Source organism: Hippichthys cyanospilos, chromosome 18 (genome assembly GCF_059441005.1).
Source record: "Hippichthys cyanospilos isolate Australia breed blue-spotted pipefish chromosome 18, RoL_Hcya_1.0, whole genome shotgun sequence".
Lineage (NCBI taxonomy): Eukaryota > Metazoa > Chordata > Actinopteri > Syngnathiformes > Syngnathidae > Hippichthys > Hippichthys cyanospilos.
This window is the reverse complement of record NC_142386.1, coordinates 4,891,969-4,900,882: the sequence shown is the minus strand read 5'-3', so window position 1 is coordinate 4,900,882 and position 8,914 is coordinate 4,891,969.

The following is an 8,914-nucleotide window of genomic DNA, read 5'->3' as shown; positions in this document are numbered from 1 at the left end:
TGTAGATTGAAATTGTATTTATGACAGCCGCTGAAAATGAATCAAAAAGAGGAAAGGTTGGATGAAATGCAATACGTTTTTTTGCCAAGTACCATCTAACCAACACAAAGCCTTTTTAAATGAAAATAAATACCTTAAAGTACCATCCATGGCTGTTATGTAAACTTCAGAACTATGATTTTTGTCCTATCTACCTGCGTATTTTATTCAGCACCTCCAGAAGAGTTTTTTTTAACTTTTCTGCTGAAAAATTCTATTACTGATGACAATATATATGCACAGATGTCACTATAACAATTTAGCAATGACTTCTTTCATGTGCCAATTAATATGCTCTTAATTTGAAAAGAGCCCCTCCTTTAAAATCACATTGGTTCTGTAAAAGGCAAATATTTTGCCAAGGAGTTACATAACACAATTGAAAATTTGACTGTTCCTGTAACAGAATTGAAAAGTATCCATCCATCCATCCATCCATCCATACATCCATCCATCCATCCATCCATCCATCCATCCATCCATCCATCCATTCTATTGCCACTATTGCAGAACCACTAGTCTAGAGTGTGGAGTGTCATTTTTTTTGTAACTGGATAAAGGGCCACAGCATTTCACACTTAGATTTTTGCATCAGTTGCAGAGGGTTAGGGACAAAAGAAACTTTTCAACCATCATCAACACAAGTGGCTTCTCTAACAGCTTTATCTAGCCACCAGTTCGTGAACAGTTTTGATTCATACGACGCTAGCCGTTCTATGAAACCTTGAGCCCAGAGTGAATTATTGACTGACAAAATAACAGTCCAAGTAATGGCTGGAAACCGTTTCATGGACAGACAAAAGTGCATCCGGGGGCCCTACGGTAGTCTGTTCAGAAGCTTTCTTGGCGCTCCTGGATGAAAAAACAGCACTGGCAGCCTGGTCTGGAATCACTATTTTGCAGCGGTGTGACTAGGTGCAAGTATGGACTACCGGTAAACATTTAATTTTATGCCTTAAGTTTAAAGTCAAGAAGATGTTGAAATGTGTCACAAACGGGGTTGAAAAACAGTTGAGAATGAAGGATGAGGCTGCTTCCTTCAAGAGAAAGGTTTTCTCATCACCTCGCAGTTTGGCAAGGAGCGAGGAGTCAAAAGCCAGTCTAACTCCCAGCCAACGTGTCAAAGCTTTGTATTCTTTCGGCCTGGATCCTCGCGTCCCAGATCAAGTGTATTGAAAGAAAGCAGATGTTTGGAGGCAACCGGATTCACGGGTTCAACAGGTGGCCAGAGACATGCCTGTGCATTATTCACGGGGTGTGACAACACAACGTTCAGACCGATAATAAACATGTGTGGCGCTTGCCCAAAACGGGCTCTCCTGCCTTTAAAACCTGTCGCAAACTTGCTCTTTATCTCCTAACTGTCAGAACGTCCCATTGTCAGCCAGCAGTTTTTTCTACTGAAAGAACACGCCGTGCTTTATCTGCTCCAAAGTCGCCAAACGTCTGAGAGGTGGCTTAGAACATCTGCCAACCTGACTCTGGCGACGGCGGGGAGGACGTTTGAAGCTATTCTGCTGTAGTCGTTAGCAGCGAATGTTCCAACTGGATCGTGCAACCAACACAGGTCCGTCTTGCGGATGCAAGGGAAGCTGCAAACTGGGCAAAAACTGGATAACCAGACTCGGACATAGAGGGTTTTTGTGGACAATAGAGCTACAGCAAGGGAGTATTCTCGGTACTCGGATACAACTACAAACACTTAAAATTGAAAACTGAGTATTTAGATACCAATATTTATTTATTTTTGCTCTGTGAAAATACACGGAAGAGCAGATAACACAATTCTTATATGCTTTTATATATGTTTAATTCGAGTAAAAAATTTAAACTTTGCTTAGCAGGGCACTACTTTTTTTCCTGCTCCTCTTCCGTATCTTTTTCCATGAATTTTGTATTTTAGTTTTTTAATTTGCTGGCTGAAAAAGCACGTTGTTAGAATGTGACCAGTAAGAACAGTAACTGCAGAGTGGCTTATCATAAGTGCAATGTTAGCATTTCTGTTTTGTTTCTAGGTAGACTTGATTGTTGAGAAGATGAAGCCCTTGAGGTCATCGACCTTTGCTGATGTCTTCGTAACAATCTAAAGAAATAGCTATGGACTTGTGATGATGTTTTGAACTCCAGGTCTTGTTAAATTTATCAAGCCTATTTTTCCAGAATTTTTTTGTTTAGTAAGTATGCCACTTTTTTTTTTTTTTTTTTGGAATGTTTGACTTTAGAGTTTCCACTGTAGCGTGACAAGACTCACACAATTATCTTATCATGTCTGGCCACATGCAAAATGAGCACTCTTAACAATTCGACAGCCCGTTGACAAAGAGAGACTATTAACAATCCTCCCAAGAAAACGACAAAACTGGACACAGACTCAAAGTTAATACATAAATTATGGAAGGTGCGCTTCCTTCCATAAACATCAGCTTGAGTGCTGGCTAAAGCCACAAACCGTTTTCCATAAAAGATTTACCTAAGGGAGCAAGAAGCCCAAATTCCTACACAGCAGCCAGAGCGAATCCACAGTCGCTAGTTACTGTATGTCGTACTGGGTTTAAGGAAACATATCAGACAATTTTTTAAATAAATTGTGTCTGACCTACCAATAATAGCAAGCTTTTTGTCTTTCCAGACAAAATGATCCGACTTGGATTCGGCATTCACAGTAATAAGCATCCTGTGGTATTTCATCACAAGTTGCACTGCCAAGTACTGGCCTGGCGTGCATACTATGGCATTATCCATCAGATTTGCAGGTTTATAGCAAGGCAGAGTAAATGGAAGAACATGTTTTTAAAAAAAACACGCAAAAAAATGAAATTTAAAAGTCCTGGTTATACTCAGTTTCCTTGATCTGTAACTGATCACACCCCAAAAAATAGAGTGCTATGCCAGCCATATCTGATTTAATTAAACTTATCTCTTCTTGCGTATCTTATTCAGCAACTCCATAAAATCATCTGTATCATTTTCATAGCGTGTCTGCCAAAGGATTGCATCACTAATGACATTCTGCATTTGTATAAAACTTGACAAAATAAAGGCAAAAAGTCATTTTGCAATAGAGCCACAGCAACACAGTTCAGCAATAACTAATGCCCCGCTCCAATTCATTTGCTCTTAGTTCGAGAAGAAAATTGTACCGTTTGAACTGCGATGACAATAAAAAAAAAAAAAAACAATAAATGCTTCGGATCCCCTTTTCAAATTGAACTCTCTGTAGTGTTTTCACATACCTCCAGGGGATGTACGATATTTCAAATAGTATACTTATGAGCACATCTGTAAGAAGCGTAGACTTACTACCCCAGGACACTCTTGTCAAAGTAGTTCTAAACACTCTGGCTGAAACCAGAAGAACGGCAATTTGCAAAATAGACCGAAGGCAAGGAAGTGCCGAGATCTGCGTTGCGGCAAATTAAAGTTGCACGTCCGGAGGACTGGAAGTGGTAGGACGGAAGCTACTCAGGCAAAAGTGGAAATAGCAGCGGAGTGGATGAGGGGAAAGCAAAAGCGCAGAGGCGAATCAAGCGGTCGTCCGGTGATCATTTTACAGGCTGAGAGGAAGTGTTCATGCAGAGGGAAAGGAGCCAGACAAATGAGTTGAATGAGGGCTAAGTGGGTGGTAGCACTGGCCCATTACACCACTACACAAGCCTTGGACGCAAGTGCAGGTAAAAACCAAAAAGCTTAGACAACCGGACTTGCACCTCTGCCAAGATATACAGTACTCTTGCGCCAATTTGGTAGGAAATCTCACAAAAATTACAGTGGACCCTATTAAGTTGAACATTAGATCAATATTGTCGTACCTCAGTTCGCAGACACACTTGTTCACCCACAGACATGGGTTATTCTCTTTTGGACTCTGTTGCTAACCAAATAAGTAGCAAAATTCGTTTTTTTTATATATAGTATATAAAAATGGCAGTGAAAAAGTGGTTAGCACATCCGCCTCACAGTTCTGTAGCTCCTGGTTCGCTTTGGGCTCCGGCATTCCTATGGGGAGTTTGCATGTTCTCCCCGTGCCCACGTGTGTTCGCTCCGTGTACTCCGGCTTCCTCCCACATCCTGAAAACATGCATGGTAGGCGTATTGGAAACTCTAAATTGTCCTTGTGCGTGGTTGGGGGCGTGGACGGTTTTTCGTCCCTGTGCGCCTTTGAAAAAACAGAAATGATTCAGCCATAGGCACGGATATGACAAGTGCCTTTGTTGCACTCCTAAATAAATATGAATTTTTCCATAGTTCATTACAAGATTCTGTATCCTCCTTCTTGTTCTGGCCATGAAGGCGCCGTGTGATGACATGACAGATATGCTCAATAAAACGCATACTGTTTAGGCTGTTAATTCAATCTAAGTGCATCCGGACGGTTTCCCTCTGGAAGTCTGGGTCGGAACATTGATCAGTCAAATGGTTTGTCCTAGAAAAATGCCACGAATTCCCTTCATCAGCCTGCGTAATAACAAGCAGGACACTGATTGTATATTATTAGAGAAAATAATCATATTTCCATGTGTTCATTGCGATGGTTTGTCGGAGAATTCCGAGCTCGTGGAGGGAGGGAGGCGAGCGAGGGAGCGAGAGCGCAAAGGCAGATGGTGCGGCCCGGAGGTGACTCGACACATACACAGGAAGAAGAATATGACCTAGATGCTCATTTGTAGACGACTCTCTGACCCGCCACCTTTTTACATATGGACACTGGGGAAGCATGCAACCAAAACCCAAACTCACTTTCACTCAATTTTTGTTTTATCCTCCTTGTCAGCTTTGACATCCTTGCACATTTCATCACTTCTTCGCAACTCTCAACAGTGATTTTAAGCGTCGAGGTCTCGTCCGGGCCTAAGTGCAACATCATGGGAAACCCAATGAGGTGTGGCGGGAATGACAAAGAACGTCACGTTTTAAAATGTTTCGCCACGCTTAGCTGTGAAGCAGGTTGACTAAACTTTGGCTGAGTCAATAGCATTGTGGCTCTGCGTGCGGTCTACCAGTTGAGTCCGTTGGGTTTCTCACGTTCTGGCTCACTTTCCGGCCTTTATGGCGTGAGCATGGGGGCACATACTTCCTCTCAAAAAGTGTTTGGTAAGTAGTACCGTATTTTTCAGACTGTAACCTGCAACTTTTTTCTTGTGATTTGAGCCCTGTGGCTTATGGTCCAGTGCAATTTATACATGTTTGTTTTATTTATTTATTTGCCAGCCACCAGGAGACAATCCAAAGCAATTGTGTCAATTTATGCTACTGCTATCAAATAGAACAGAAAAGATGTGACTCACTGGCTTTGCTCAAAACTTCTGAAAAAATAGTATTAAAATTTTTTAAAATATGTTTAAATTGAATATGATCAGAATATATCAGAATATGATATATACTGTATTTTCCCATCTATAAGACGCTCCGGTATATAAGCTGCAGCAGCAAACATTGAGCAAGAAAGCCAATTTTGTCACGGACAAGCCACATTATAAGCAGCAGGGCTCAAATCACAAGTAAAAAGTTTATAGTCCGAAAAATACGGTGTATATATGTATGATTGGATGTATGAATTATGTGCAATGAATAGGGAAGAATGTGTCCAATATAGAAATGCACGCACAAATGTTGTCTGAAAAAAAATATATAGTCCTCAAGTTACCGTGTAGAGGACGCACCCATACTTTTGGCTTTCATTTTTGGGAAAAAAAAGTTTGTCCTATATTTAGGGAATTAGGTATCTGTAATGCAATAACGTTGATGAATGAAAAACGTGGTTTATGAAAATAAAAATGTATGCTAAAGTACCTCTTCAGTTTTGCTAAAAAATATAAAACAAAAATAATATTTGATGGATTCATTTCATTTTTCAACTGGACTCTCAATAGAAAATTTTTACCAGATGCGACTTGATATCATTTATGACTTTTCAGGCCCGTTGACCAAAGCGCTTTAGCTCTGCTTATTGGCGCGCACTAGGACCGTGAAATTCCCCAAAGCCAAAGGAAAAAAGTTCCAAATTACATTTACAAGCTGCGCAAAGTGCATTTGAATCCATTTGTATCTCTGCTTGTCAGTGCTCTGATGCTTGTGTGTGCGTATGTGTTTTGTGGGGTCTCGCGAGCAAGGCCCCTGGTATCCAGCGGAGGAATGCAGCGGTCTCTTGAAAAGTAGTTATCAGCTAATGAGAATTCCACTCGGAGCAGGAAGGAAGGGCTTAGAATGCTTGTCCCTCGGCGAATTGGGGCGAATGTTAATCACGGTGCGTTTTGCGCGCGCGCGCACATGATCGTGCGGAGATGTGCAGAGGTTGACACAAGAATGGATGAAGGAGGAAAAAAAAAGCGAGGTTGTTTTGCGAAAGTCTCTAATTGATTTCAGATGAAAACCGGTGCACACAAACCTGAGAAGATATTTCTTCATGGCTTTCCTTTTTGTTCTTTCTGCCTCGCATTCGCCCCGCTCTGTCCTTCCTTTCGGCCTTCCTGCCTTCCTGGTCACCTCATTCATCAAAAGGTACAAAACGAACGTCAATGTCCAGGGTACTCAAAAGTGATGGAAGGGCTCTTTCGTATGCAATGAAACACATGTACATTAACTCCAAATTCTATGAATGTGAGATAGAATCCATAACTCACAATTTTTGAAGATCCAGAGGAAACTAAATTGTTTTCACTAGAGAAGGTGTTATGCCTTGGTTGATTAAAATTCATCATATTTTCCTGACTATAAGTCGCACGTGAAGTGCTTTAGCTTGATCAAAAATCATGTAATCCTGTATTCCGTTTGCATTTTTTGTGTGTGTTTCTTGGACAGTTCCAGCCTGTTGACTGATTATCGTTGCCTTATATTTGTGCAGGTGAAATGACAATAAAGCTGGATGAAAATTTTGTAGCTCCGAATTGTACCACTTGAAGGCAATAGGGGTTTTCCGACTGAATTCACCTTTTCAGACTTAAATTTAGGCCGGCTTGTCTGATTAGGTACAGTCAAACATTCACCCACAAAAACGTTCTATTGTGGAATAAAATACAATACAAAATGCAGTTTAAACAGAGTGAGTGACTTAAACGAATGTTGTTTTGTTGTGATTTCGATATCGACTCGTTTGAATAAGCATGGAACAATCAAACTGGTTAAGTCCCACTGTACTTGATGCTGCTGCTGCAGTTTTCCATCTTGTCTGGATCCTTTGTGAAAGGCAAAGTGGATAAATGTTGCAATTTTGCGGGATCCCTGCTACCACCCACCCCCCTCGTCATCTCAGCTTGTCCAACGAAGGACACCGAGCTTCTGGAGAACGTCCCTGTCCCTCAGCAAGAGCCGCAATGCCCCCATCTCGTCCCTCAGTCTTCTCCTGGCCTTTTTTTTTCATAAGCTATTATTTATGTCTGACAGACCTCCTCCAGACAAATGGCTGCCATATGGAGAAAAAGACAGCGAGGTAAACGAGGACGGAAGGCAGGAAGGAAAGAAAACTCGCCGTCTGGCGAATCCTTCCGCGATGCTCTCAGGCGCCATGCGAGCGGTGTCAGAATGACCTACCGGTGTGCGTCAATGGAGATATCATTATTGTCTTCTTGGGAAGAGCTATAGCTCCTGTGGGCTTTGGGCCGCCGCTTATACGCATCCCCGCAGTCCACAGGAACACATGATCCTGCCTATGCGTGTCATTTACTGTATATGCTGGATGCTGAGTCTACGTCTTCCGCATCTTCCCGAGAGAGCTTTCTAAAAAACGATTGGCTAATACTAGAAAATGCAATTCCTGAAGAAATTGCGTGTTAAGGCGATAGGGTTAAATTAAAAGGTGTCGGAAGATTTGAAATGAGACGGGCTGATGTGGAATGATGTTGGCTGTTTGAAAACTTCAATGGGTGGAAAATTCAAAATATTACAGTTGAGAAACTGAAAAATCCTTTTTGTGTCTACTTGCAAATGGTAAATATTTGCTGAGAGGGAAATTTTGGCATTGTTAAATATAATCTGAACAGTAGAAAGTTGGAATGACTTATAGGTATAATAATGTAAAAAAGTTTTTTTTTTTTTATTGCAAATGGTGAATGTTTTTTTTATATATATTAAATATCCTTCCGAAGGTGTAATGACTGGTCTGAATATTGAGAAACGTTAAATGTGAAATATCAAATCTTCCAATGGGAATGAATGCTAACTACAAGCACCATTTTTCAACCAAAAAAAAACTTTTCATAAACTTTTCTTCTGTGTGGACTCTGAAAGTCTTTTTACTAGCCACAAAATATTATTAACAGTTCTCAGTGTGCAGCGGTGCAATTTAAATATTGGCATCAAAATGAATACGCTGATGGCTGATATTTTGTAAAGGGAATGCATGTTTTTTGTGCGGCGCTCAAAAATAAGACATTCGGCGTGTGGGCTGATGCATTAAGGATGAGCGGAAACTGATATTTTAGTAACTTTCTCTGCTCGTGATAAATGCAAAGAAAAGCATCATGGGAGTCTTCAGCATCTCAAGTGTCGCCTGAAGTCCAGATGTTCTGTCCGGCTTTGCTGTCTTTACAAAACAATGACAAAATACATGTGGAAATATTATACTGATGGATACATCTTCTCTAATAGTTAAAGGCATGTGACAGTGAATGAAAGTTTATACACTTTGATCTGAATAACTGTTTACGCGATGCTGTTTAGATCAGCAGATTTCAAGCAGGCTTCGGATCGTCCAGCTAGGACTGTGGGATTTCGGGACTACGAAGACTTCCTTGGCCTAAGTGTCACATCGGACAATAAAAGCGATTACCAATGGTGGTGAAAAAGAAGCATCAACTTGAGGGCGGTGTTTGTTTTTTCTGTTGGATACTGTAGATTCCCTCGAAATGTTATTCTTTAAAGCCCCGCCTCTTGTTCTTCC